Raw genomic sequence first — 12,101 nt, 5'->3', positions numbered from 1 at the left:
ATCATTTTTCCCTCTTTTCCTTCTGTACTCCACCCTCCATCAGTCCATCTTCTAAGAACAAGTTCAGAAAGTGTCACTCGCTTCCCAGGAATATGTAAAAACATGGTTTGTTCTTACCAGAAGGGAAGGATAGAGGAGAATAGGATAATGGAGAATTGGATAATCTGATAATGACCTTTATCAGTAATGATTTTTTTAATTAATTAAAAAAAATTGGCATATGTTTTATTAAAATGGCTGTATGAAATCTTTCTTACACAAGAACTCTAAATAAAATAACTAGCTAGCTACTCCCGTATTTAGGAGGTAGAGCTTAACATCCTCCTTCCCAAGGGTGGGCTAGATTTAGGATCAGTTCTGAAAACCAGACAGAGTAGGGAAAGGGATAAACAATAGCTATACAGTGGTGACCACATGGACCAAGTGATGAAGGCTAGCATCATCAGAGATGTCATGTGGTAGATATCATGTATCCCTGATATGAGGTGATGATCCTATCGGCGCACTTCAATCCTATCTGTGGTGTTCTTTTCAAAAACCCAAAACCCCAGTTAATCATGTGAAAAACAACAGAAGGACCCAGATTTTGGAGAGGAGAATTTTATACCTGGCCAGTGCTCCTCAAAACTATCATGGTCATGTAAAACAAGGAAAGGCTAAGAAATTGTCACAAACAATAGGAGATTGGGGAGCTATGACAACTAAATGCAATGTGGTTGCCTCAATTAAATCTGGAACAGAAAGAGGACATTAATGCAAAACGTCATGGTGAAATCCAAACGAAGTCTGGACTTTAGCCAATAGTAATGTAGCAACATTAGTTTCTTAGTTCCAACAAATATATGTTGGTTATGTAAGATGTTAACAGTTTGTAAGATGTTAACAATAGGGGAAACTGAAGGATGGGATATATGAAAACTATTTATAGAAATTTTCTGTAAATCTAACATTATTCCATCAGAAAGTTTACTTTAAAAAATGAGTATATGCCATCAAGAACCTTCCAATTCAAAATAAAACCAGTGAGAAATCATCTATGCATCTGGGAGTCACAGCACATTATGAAAGTACAATGGTACCTCATTTCCCAGCCCATATGGAGAAGGAAGTGTACCATGAGGTTAATTTTTTTCAGGAAATTAAAACTAACTCTTCAATCATACACATACATACAAATATTATTTTCAGCTATTTTTTTCATGGCAAACTTTCAAAAGTGGTTGATAAAAATCTCTGCCCTCTGAACAAAGGACAATAAGTGTAACTGAATGCTTTCTGGGTGAATCAGGGTCACCAGTGTGAATATCTGTTATTTTATTACATCATACCAAGCACAGTTCTGCCTTTCATTTTCTTTGCTGTGGCATGGAGTTGGAAATGCCCATAGCTAAAAACTAAGGCCAAAAAAAGATGAATGTAGATTAAGAATAAAATAGGTGTTTGTGTAACCTCAGGTGAGCCAGCACTCGGTAGAGAGCATCTTCCACCTTCTTGAACAAGCTATTTAGCTAAGGAGAGCAGCTAGTAGCTGATTTTCCCATTTTTTCTGTGCTATTTCATGGTTATTAATGCAACCTCTGTAGTTTGCTGAATGCAAAGCATACCCTCTGGACACTAACCAAAGACACCAATAATCCCTATATAGCTCATTCCAGGCCTAGGACGTAAGTAGAGGTGAGAGGTTAATCCACTGATATTTTCACGAGGGCGTTTACATTGTGGCCTTTTCCATCTGTACTTAGAAAGTATTTTCATTGTGGTATATTATTTGGTTCCTATTACATGAAGGAGTGTCTAATAAAACATAAAATAAAACAAACAAAAAAAGTAGTGCGATGCGGGCCTTGGCGACAGGCAACCAGAGAAGTAAAGGAAGTTTAGGAGAAAGAGGGATTCAAATTCTGACTTTTCACCAAATCTCTTCCACCACTCTTGCCTTGGGTATGTGCCAGGTGGGGCTCCCTCCTTGCAAAGACCACATCTCCCTGGAGCCCAACAACTGCCCACCTTCAGCCCAGTCATTAGATGGGCTCCAACTCTGGAAAATGAACTTCACTGAGCTCTCCATCCCAGCTTGTCATTCAGTCACCCCCCAAACCGTTACTTAATCCTGCACAAAGACAGGTTTGAGAATACCTTCTAAGAGTATCTTTCCCCTGATTACCTCTGGAACTGAAATGTGTCCCTTCAATACTACGGGCTCTATTTTCTGCTTCTTTTTTATTGTACAAATCACCTTATTCAACATCGGTCTGGATAAATATTTCTAGATTAACTGCATATGCAATAAATCTCTCTAAGTAACTAGGATGGGAGGAGGTGGTAAATGTCAAACTACTGGTACAGACAGGAAGTATTTAAAGAGCAACGGGGGTGTTCAAGAAGCTTCCTAAACAATGTCCACTTTGTCACTTGTTTGTTAGAGATGGGACTCAAGGTTCCATCAGAATCACAGACACAAATAAGCTAGGCTGAGGCCAGAGGTTCTAACCTGGAATTAATTGTCAGTAAACTAATCTTAAAAGTCTGACTAAGAAAAAAATATTTTAATGCCCATATTATGTCTCCAATCCTCCAGGAAAGTATGCAAAGATCTATACTTCACTTAGGGCAGGGTTTCTCAACTTCAGTATGGTTCGCCTGTTGGGACAGACAATCCTTTGTCGCAGAGGCCTGCCCTGGATTGTAGGAAGTTTAGCAGCTAGTGTTGCTAGAGTCAGCAAATTAAAATACAAGGTTTTCAAATAAATTTGAATTTTAGATAAACATCAAATAATTTTTTTTAGTATAAGTATGTCCTATTCAATATTAATAGCATCCTTGGTCTCTATCCACTAGATGCCAGCAGCATTACCCCCCAGCCTCCCACCCAAAGTGCGGCAACCAAAAATATCACCAGATATTGCCAGACATCCCCTGGGAGGCAAAATTGCACCTGCTTGAGAACCACTGATTCAGGGTAACACATCAGAAGACTACAAATCTGAACCTCTTTATCTTAGCTTCCAGGAGAAATAGCTATATCTGGTAAACTATCGGTGAAAAAATTAGCCATACTTAAATCATTTTGAAAACATTATTCATTCACTTTCTAAATGTCTCTTGAGATCAATTCCCTTTAGATTTTCATGCCAGGTAAATTCTTCGTTCTTTCAGAATTAGCAGGCTCATTTTGATCAGATAATGCAAATTATGACACCTGCCATATTTCTCTTTTTCCTTAACTGCTAGAAAGCTTAGAGGTAAATTTAATGCTCAATTGCAAAAACCATCTTAGCTCATATAGCTACTATTTTATTTATTTAAAACAAATATTTACATAGTGGCCACATATATGCCACATATATATTTTAAATGATTTATAAATATTAGCTTCTTGAATTCATTCTGTCACTACAACAACCCTATGGGTAAGTACTATTATTACCCTCTTTTTTCAGAATAAGGAAATGAGGTATTTTTTACATTTCTATGAATTATATCCTCTTTTGTTATCATTCTTATTTTATGAAGTAAGCCCCTTCAGACTGTTTGGAAGTTGATTGGGTATAAGTTATTGTTATCACATACCTCTATCACCTCAGGCCTACTCAGCCTCACCTGTCTCTTGTTCCAACTGCCACCATGGCCACCAGCTCCAACTAGTTCTTCCAGGTACACCCTCCCTGACCACAGCCCCTTGCCTGTGCCACAGGCCTCTCATCTCCCATCCTGGGCAACCCTGTTAATACCAAGATGGAGGACACAGGGGACCTTGCTTCAGAGTCCAGAATCGTATAACCCAGAATTGCAGAGGCATTAACACCAAATGGGAGATGGAAAGTAGATAAACATTCTCTTATTTTTTCACTCCAGATAGACTGTCCTAAGGTGCAGCTTTTCAGAGCATAGTCCTATGAGATAGCAGTCAGTAGCACTTCATGGGAACCAGCTCGGTCATGCCTGCTCGGATTTCTCTCCATCCTTCCCCGCCTCACTACTGTGTGTCTCACGTCTCTAGCTTTTGTCCTCTGGGACAGACTACCTAACAAAGCAGCAGCAACAGAGTATTGTCAGGCTCTGCTTTCTAAGGAATCCAGACTAAGACAATTATAGATAATTCTATTTTAAAAATCACTCTGCATGGAAGTATATCTAGTTATTTTCGCTAACTTCAGACCACAATACTTATTGTGGTCCAATCAGAATACAGTTCTGAAATGTTACCCCTAACAGGATTTTAAGGGCCAAACCCACCATTTTTATAGCTGAGGATGCCAAGACCTAAAGAGAAGGAGATTTCAAGATCACAGGCCCTGATAGTAGTCTTTAAATGTAGTACAAACATTGACTTAGTGCCTACAATGTCAGATGTCCATACAAATTATTTTACTTTGTGCTTGCAAATGGGTAATTACTATTATTATTCCTTTTTTATTCATGAGAAACAGAGGCTCAGAAAAAGTGACATGAAATGTTCAAGATCATAACGTTAGCAAGTGGAAGAATCAGGTTTACACCAGGCCTCCAAATGCCACATATCTAGGTCTTTCCCCAGCTGCCTCCAGCTGGTTGGGGAGTGGGCCCTGGCTGCCCAGGGAGCTGGGCAGAAGACCAATATGGACTTAGAGGAAGATGGGCTTGAATTCAAGTCCTAGTTCTACCACTTCATAGCTTTGTAAACTTTAAACTACTTAATTTCTCTGAGCCTCGATCTTTTCATTCCAAAAATGGGGATCATAACATCAACTCATAGTGTGGCTGTGAAGAGAAAATGAGATACTATATGTAAATCTCGCACCATGGTGCCAGCATTCAGTAAGTGCTTAATAAATGTTAGCTACCATCGGTCTTCTAGAATCAATGATGTCTTCTCAAAATAATATTACCTGTCTTTTGTAGGTGCTCATTAAGTACCAGGCATAGTGCTAAGCATTTTCTATAGAGGAAGGAATGTCTTCTAATCATCCTAACCTCACTGAGAGAGGGAAAAGGAAGGAGAATGCCTACTACTTTCTCTTAATCGCTTGTTGCCTCTAACAATAGTTCATACATGTTAGTCATTTATGTACTCCCTTGTTGAACTTTACCATATCTGCATAGCAGTTTTAAAGCTTAAATTTATAGTTATTTTTCCTAAGCAAGAAGACACTGAAGTATTAGGTTCGATGTACTAGTTATATTTTTCGCATACGCATTCAAACATGCACATTCATCATTCAAGTTTTAAAAACTGTTATTTTTTAAATGTTCCAGAAAAAAAATAAGATAGAATAAAATTGGCAGAACTTTGACCATTGCTGAAACTAGATGATGAGTACACGGGGCTCTATCATTCTCTTTCTAATTTCATTTACTTGAAATTTCCATTATAAAATAGTTTTTAAGAATAAAACGTACTTATCAAACCCAGAGGTTGGGGAGGGAAATGTTCTTTGGCAGAGAGCTAAAATCATCTCACAGTCTCCAAAGGAGAAGCTGTTACACTTTGGGCAACACTGGCCCATAATACCCACTAGAAGGTCATCATCATGGGGACAGACACTCTGCTTCATTGTTTTTCATGGGCTGTGTCCATTGTGTTTAGAGCAACTAGCCATATAGATAAATGCCCAGTGAAAGTTTGCTGAATCGATGAATGAATGATTATCCCACTTGTTATCTTCTTTGTGGCTCTTAGCTCCTCCTTGGATGCCCTAAACTGCTAACTCTCCCTTAGGGAGTTCACGATAAATTAACTTGAAATTTTTCATCTCAAAATGATTAGTAATGCAAAACTAGGCCTAATCTGAAGAGCCCCTGATGTTTTTCCTTTACTGCTCTGCCATTGGCTTCCATTACTGGGAAGAAATACCTAGAAAGTTTCAATAAACTTCTACAATCCTGTTTGGTTGACATATATAATTAGATTTTTTTTTTTTTTTTTTTTTTTTTTTTGCTAAATGAGGTCGAATATATTAGACAATATTACTTTGCTACTGGTTTTATGTTTTGTTTTGTTTTGGTTTGGTTTGGGTTTTTTTGGTCAAAGAATCCCTCACTAGATATTATTGAGAACAAGTTTCATAACCATTTGTCTCAAACAGCTTATGTGACATCGGTCCAGTAAAGGGGGAAAGGGTGAGGCGGTCTCAGGAAGCAGAAATGACTCAGTGTGCTTAGGAGTCCTTCGTGTACCAGAAGGCCAACACTGAGTGTGCCTGCTCTAAGCCACTCTGGAGCACGTCCTCTCCCACTCACACCTGGAGCCAAGCAAATGCTACCCACTCTCTGCAGATACTCTCTCTGGGGTATTTTGGGATCGGAGCCTGGTACCAAATTAGATATCTCAATTAAAGGTTGAATACACTAGAAGTCTAAATCTATCCAGGATAGAAAGGACTTGGTGGGATCGTTTTTGTGTATATAATTAGTTATCCTAAAAGACAGTAACAGTGTGCTGCTTTATTATGCAAATCAATTAGTATTATGAAAAATACTGCTTCAAATTATAATTTTTTTTTCCTTTGCTGTAGGATGTGGGCCAAATTTCTATTAAATATTCATATACCTTTTGAATCTTCTTAGGAATTCATTATAACTCTTTTGAATACAGGAACAATAAGAGAGATTATATGACTATTAAAAGACCAAAAATAGCAGAAACGATTAAAAATAAAAAGTCTGAGAAATCAGAGCAGCAGTTCTACTCTGCTGCTAGAAATTACAAACACAGAAATTAGGCTTCTACTCCCTAATTCTTTATTCTGGAAATAGCTTTCTCTCTTGCTTGGAGAATGAGAACAACCCATCAGACTATTTTTATGAATATTTTTTAGAAAGAAGTGGCTCAAGAATGGATAGAGAATGAAGTGGATGCAAGGCTGATGGCTTAGCACCCTCTAATTAGCATTATCCGCATATGATGCATAGCCCGATGCTGTATTAAGTCAGTGCAATTGAAGACAAAGCTAAGGATCTGCTTCACAGCTTGTGTAGTGAACTAAACCTAAAGCATTTTCCAAGGAGGCTAATTGTCAATTTAAGAATTTTACATGGAAATAAAATGCAAATGGTCCATAGACAAATGAAGATGTTCAATCTCTCTCATACTGAAGAAATTAAAATTAAAATAGTACTTTCTTACCTCTCTGCTGATCTGTCGAAATAGGTCCTAACAATTCCCCTTGCTTTCATTCTTGTAGATGAGCAATCTTTTAAAAACGAAAATCAAGTCATCTTCCCACTGCTTGAAACTTGGCTTCCCAGTTGATAGGTATATTTAAACATAAATTATACCATATTTTAACATAAACAGAACATAAATTATATCGTTCTGCAACTTTTTGCATTTACAATATCTTAGAAATCTTTTCATGTTAGCACACAGGGATCTGCTTCTGTCTTTTTAGCTGCTGCATAATATTTCATAGTATGGCTAAGGTTCATTTAGCCATTCTCTTATTAGTGAACATTTAGATTGTTAATTTTTCACTGTTATAAATAAGATTGAAGTGAACATCTTATACACGCCTTCCTGTTGTCATGTCAGAGAATCTAAGGAAGATACTGAGAAGCAGTTTTTTAAAACATTCATTGTCACTGTTAAGTTACCTTTCAAACTAGCTGTGGGATACCCCGCCAGTGGAGTGAGAGACCTATTTACTCACACCTTTGCCAATATTTGTTTCTAGATACTCTAGAGTGTTCCACTGTCCATTCTTGCTACTCATATCATTCTTTAATTTGGGAAATTCTTGTCTATTCTTATTTAAAAATTGTATCTGTCCATTGTCTCCATTTTCTACTTGTGAATGGTGGAACTTTTGAATCTATACTTTATGTTTCTTAATTTTCCTTTCTTACCATCTCTTCAGCTTTTTATACTGCATCATGGGAGAATGCCTTGGCTCAGCCTCTCAACTCAAGAATTTGCTCTTCGGTGGTGTCCATTTTAAAAATATCCGTTTCCACTGCAGGTTGTACCTTCTTTTCATGTGTCCTTGCGGTACCGGCCAGCGTCTCCAGCCACGGAGCCCAAGAGCATGCAGGCAAGGCTGTAGCCCAATCAACTGTCTGCACACCCCAGGCCCTACTGGGCACCCATGGGCACATCTGGGCAGCTCCTGCACATAGTGATCATGGGCTCCCTGGCTTTGGCAAGCACACTCTGTCATTGCACATTATCAAACACTTCAAGATGAAGAAGTCTCTAGTGGGGACCTGCTCTGAGACAACACGCTGAGGGACACAGAAATGAGTGCGCTGGCCATGACTTTCATGGACCAGGGGAAGCTCATCTCAAACATTATGACTCAGTTGACCCTTTACAAGCTGAAAAATCTCACCCACTGTAGGTGGCCCTTGTGTGTTTCTCCAGGATACTCCGACAAGCTGAAGCTCTGGATAGAGTTTAGCACATATACACCTGCTGATGAACCTGAATGTGCCCTTTGACGTCATCATGCAACGCCTCGTTGCTCATCAGGTTCATTCAGCCAGTGGCCACGTGTGCAGCCTCGAATTCAACCCTCCCAAAGCGGTCGGTGTGGATGATCTTACTGGAGAGCTTCTCATTAAGTGTGAGGATAACAGACCAGACACACTTATCAAAAGACTGAAAGCTTAGGAACACCAAACAAAACCAGTCCTGGAATATGACCAGAAAAAGGTGGTCTTAAAAACGTTCTCCAGAACAGAAACCAAGAAGCTCTGCTTGCTTTCCTGCAAACAAAAGTTCCACAGATACACCAGAAGCATTGGCTGCTCCATGGTTGTAATTAGCAAGATGAGAATCTCTACCTTCTTTCATTTAGATTTTCCTGGTTCTAAGACTCTAATATGTAAGAATTCTTTGAAAATTATATTAGTTTTATTTCTACAGACTTTGTCCTGGATAGTAAGGACATGTGAAATGAGTTAGATACTAAGATTTATCTTTTGAAATTGTCTAGTGTGTTCCATCTTGCTATCATCTCTGGGTGTGTAATTCAAAAACATCAGTGATATCTCAACTTAAAAAAAATTATTTTAGAGCAAAATTTAAAAAGCAATTGGCAGTAACCTAACTTTTGTTCAGTAAGAATAAGTGTCTGATAACATTTCCATATTTTTGTGGGAAAATAAAAAATTATATTATACTAATATAATTTGGAGAAAGTATCTCATCAGAGGCTTTTGCATAGCCAGATGTAAAATAATAAAAATTCTGGCACATGAGACATAGCTTTGTCATATGCTATATTTATAATATTCCAGACAAAAATAAGTTGTTTTACACATCTATTGCAGGATGCAAATTTACTGTTGCCTTTAAACTAAGAAATGTATAAAGCAGCTGTATAAGCTATATTTATTTTGTTACTAAACATTTTAAGTTTACTCAGAATTTTCAATTTGCTGTAAAAATGCATCAAATAGCATATAGGAAAATACTACTTTAATATGACTTGTTTTCTTTTGAAAATACATGTGCACTTGGGGATATGACAGGTTAGAAATTGACATTACAAGTTTTTGGATAAGCAACCAAAGCTGAATGAATTTTCTTTAATGGAAAAATGTAACTGAAGTCTTATGTTCACAGATAGCACTCAAATTAAGAAATGTGTGCTTTAGGATCTTCCTGCTGGTTCTCTTTTTGATCCAATATACAGTATACCTTGATAAATAACAAATTAAAGTATTTTAAAAAAAGAATGAATAACAGAAAATGTGCAATACTATGTAAAATATGCATGCATTGTCATTAGGAAACAGAAATAGATTAGGTATGCCTGGGGAAAATTTCCTTGACACTCTCCCCACCAAGAAAGTCATAATTAGTAAACAAGTATAGTGACAAAAAGGCTTCATATGACAGGCTAAAAGAGACAAGGAAAGTAATTGAGTTTGCTAAAGGTAGAGTTCTTTATTCCTGAGTAAAGGAACTTGATAGCTGCTTGCATTCACTGACATCCTATCTTAAGGAGAAAAAATCCTGCCAGTGTGTATAATCTGAGCAGTCATTTTTAAATCATTGCTTTAGGTTCCTTAGTGGGGTTAAGAGGATGCATGCTTATATATTGTGGCCTAGTAAGAGGAATGGGGCAATAGAAGAGGTAGAGGAGAAACCTGATTATATCTTAAATGGTATATTTTCTCTTATTTTACCTGGTGTTAAATCAAAGGAAACAAGTCCTTGTACACGCTATTATTAACTTCCTTTGAAAATCTGGGCCATTTTACTCCACACGCTTAAAATACAAATACCAGCAATTTTTTTTTATGTATTTTGGGGAAAATTTTACTTTTCTTTTTTTAGTTATATTTTTCATTCATTGTCAATTTTTCAAAATGGACTGTCTTTTTAGAAAGATACAAAAACACTTCTTCAAATTATTTCCTATAATCTCTTATTTGAATATTATTGTGTGCTTCCCAAAAAAGTGAACTACTAAAATTATGAACTATCACTAGGCACCAGGTAATAAGGCCTATATTAGTCTTTATTCTAATAAAATTAAATTTCTTCTGCTTATTCAGTGTTTTACTATAATGATCAAATGTTAACCTCCATGACCTCTAGATGATTTGTTTGTGACTATTATGTCCTCATATATCTATCAGAAAAATTTACTTACCCTTAATATCTACTTCACTTGTTCTATTTTTTATCTTGCTTGGATGTCCATTTGTCCACTTTGTTAAGTCTGTCATCTTTCGTAGTGTTGGTCTCCCTCAAATGTGTAGTAATAATGACTCTTTAATCTATATGGCTGAGATACTCCATAGACTGCATTCTCTGTCAGTGGGTGTCATCTGCTTGGGGAGACTGCTGGTCTGAATTGTCCTCTGGCCTATTCTCAGGGACAATGAAGAAGGATAAGTCACTATGTGAGATTTCTCTGAGGTCTTCAGTTCTGGTACCCCATTCCTCTGGCAATGGCAGCCTCATGACACATGACCATGCCTGCCTAATTTGGGCTCCATGGCCCTGAGTCCTACCTGGAAGATGACACTGTCACTGCTGTTTGGCTCAAGGGCAGATGGAAGGGCATCGGTGAAGGATGAATCTCTGGCCTCTCCTGCAGTAGTGCCCCAAGGACCTACATGATTGACCTTGATACTCTCCCGCTTCTGCTGTCTGCCACCTTTGGGGATGTAGCGGTCTTAGTGCTCCCTTCACCTTTTTGGCAATAGTCGTCTGTGCACATTTTATACTGGGCCTTCTGTTTTTGCACCAATCGGGTCTACATCCCATTCTTTAGTATTTATCCTGGTTTCTGATTTACTGTAAGTTTGACTTCTTATTTAAGATCATCGGGTAAGGCCCTTGCTACACGAATGAAGAAGGTATAGAATATACTTAGTCCACCATCCTGAAATGGAACCAGATTTCCTTGTCCACCCTCAAAATACAAAGTCATCAAACCTCTTAGGGCTGGAGCTTTCAACTCTGGCTGCACATTCAAATCATCTGGGGAGCTTTAACATAGAATACTGAAACCCCATTTTGATTTAGTTATCAGGGCTGTGAGCCACAGTTATTACTATGTTTGTTGTATTAAAAAAGCTCCCCAACTTTTGCAAAACACTATCCTAAAGTAACAAGCTGATTACCTCTGAGAGGGCCAGCCTTCAAAACAGTGTTCCGCAGAAGCTCAGAACTACCTGGCAGTCTCTCCAGCTGGAAGTTCTGTCACAAAAGGCTCTGCCCTCCTTGTCACATTTTTTTTTCCCACGCATGGATATTGAAGTAATGGATAGTTTATCATTAATCATCACCATGTTTAACTAACATGTCATTTTATCTGTGTTGCTCACCAAATGCCACATCAAATGTCACTCTAGTTACTGATTTTTGGAAGCTTGTTTAAACACCTTTTCCTGTGTGGCTGGTTGTTCAGGTTCTCTGATATCTCTATTGTATTTAAACTCAGCTGATGATGCTCATTTTCGAGTGTGTAGGTTGAGAAACCAACCTGAAATGGGATCATGATATATTTGCTTTACGTTTTCCTAGTCTTCATAATTAAAAACCTGAAATAAGCCAGCTTTATGGATTTTAAAGATGAGGCAACTCCAAACAACAATGTATTTCTTTACAAGACAGCTAAATTTTATATTAGTAACTTACATAAGATGAAGCAGGAAATGTTTAT

General features: G+C 37.7%; 1 protein-coding gene and 1 pseudogene across 2 annotated transcripts in view; one reads left to right on the top strand and one right to left on the bottom strand.

Annotated features, from left to right (window-relative positions):
* The window catches only part of CCDC112 (coiled-coil domain containing 112), a 196,383-nt gene that overhangs the window by 84,035 nt on the left and 100,247 nt on the right, over positions 1-12,101 (bottom strand). The gene's annotated exons all lie outside the window — the stretch shown is intronic.
* On the top strand, positions 8,064-8,742 carry LOC107512256 (annotated as a pseudogene).

This window comes from Rousettus aegyptiacus, unplaced genomic scaffold (assembly GCF_014176215.1).
Source record: "Rousettus aegyptiacus isolate mRouAeg1 unplaced genomic scaffold, mRouAeg1.p scaffold_m13_p_8, whole genome shotgun sequence".
Taxonomy (NCBI): Eukaryota; Metazoa; Chordata; class Mammalia; order Chiroptera; family Pteropodidae; genus Rousettus; species Rousettus aegyptiacus.
This window is presented reverse-complemented; position numbering and strand designations above follow the sequence as displayed.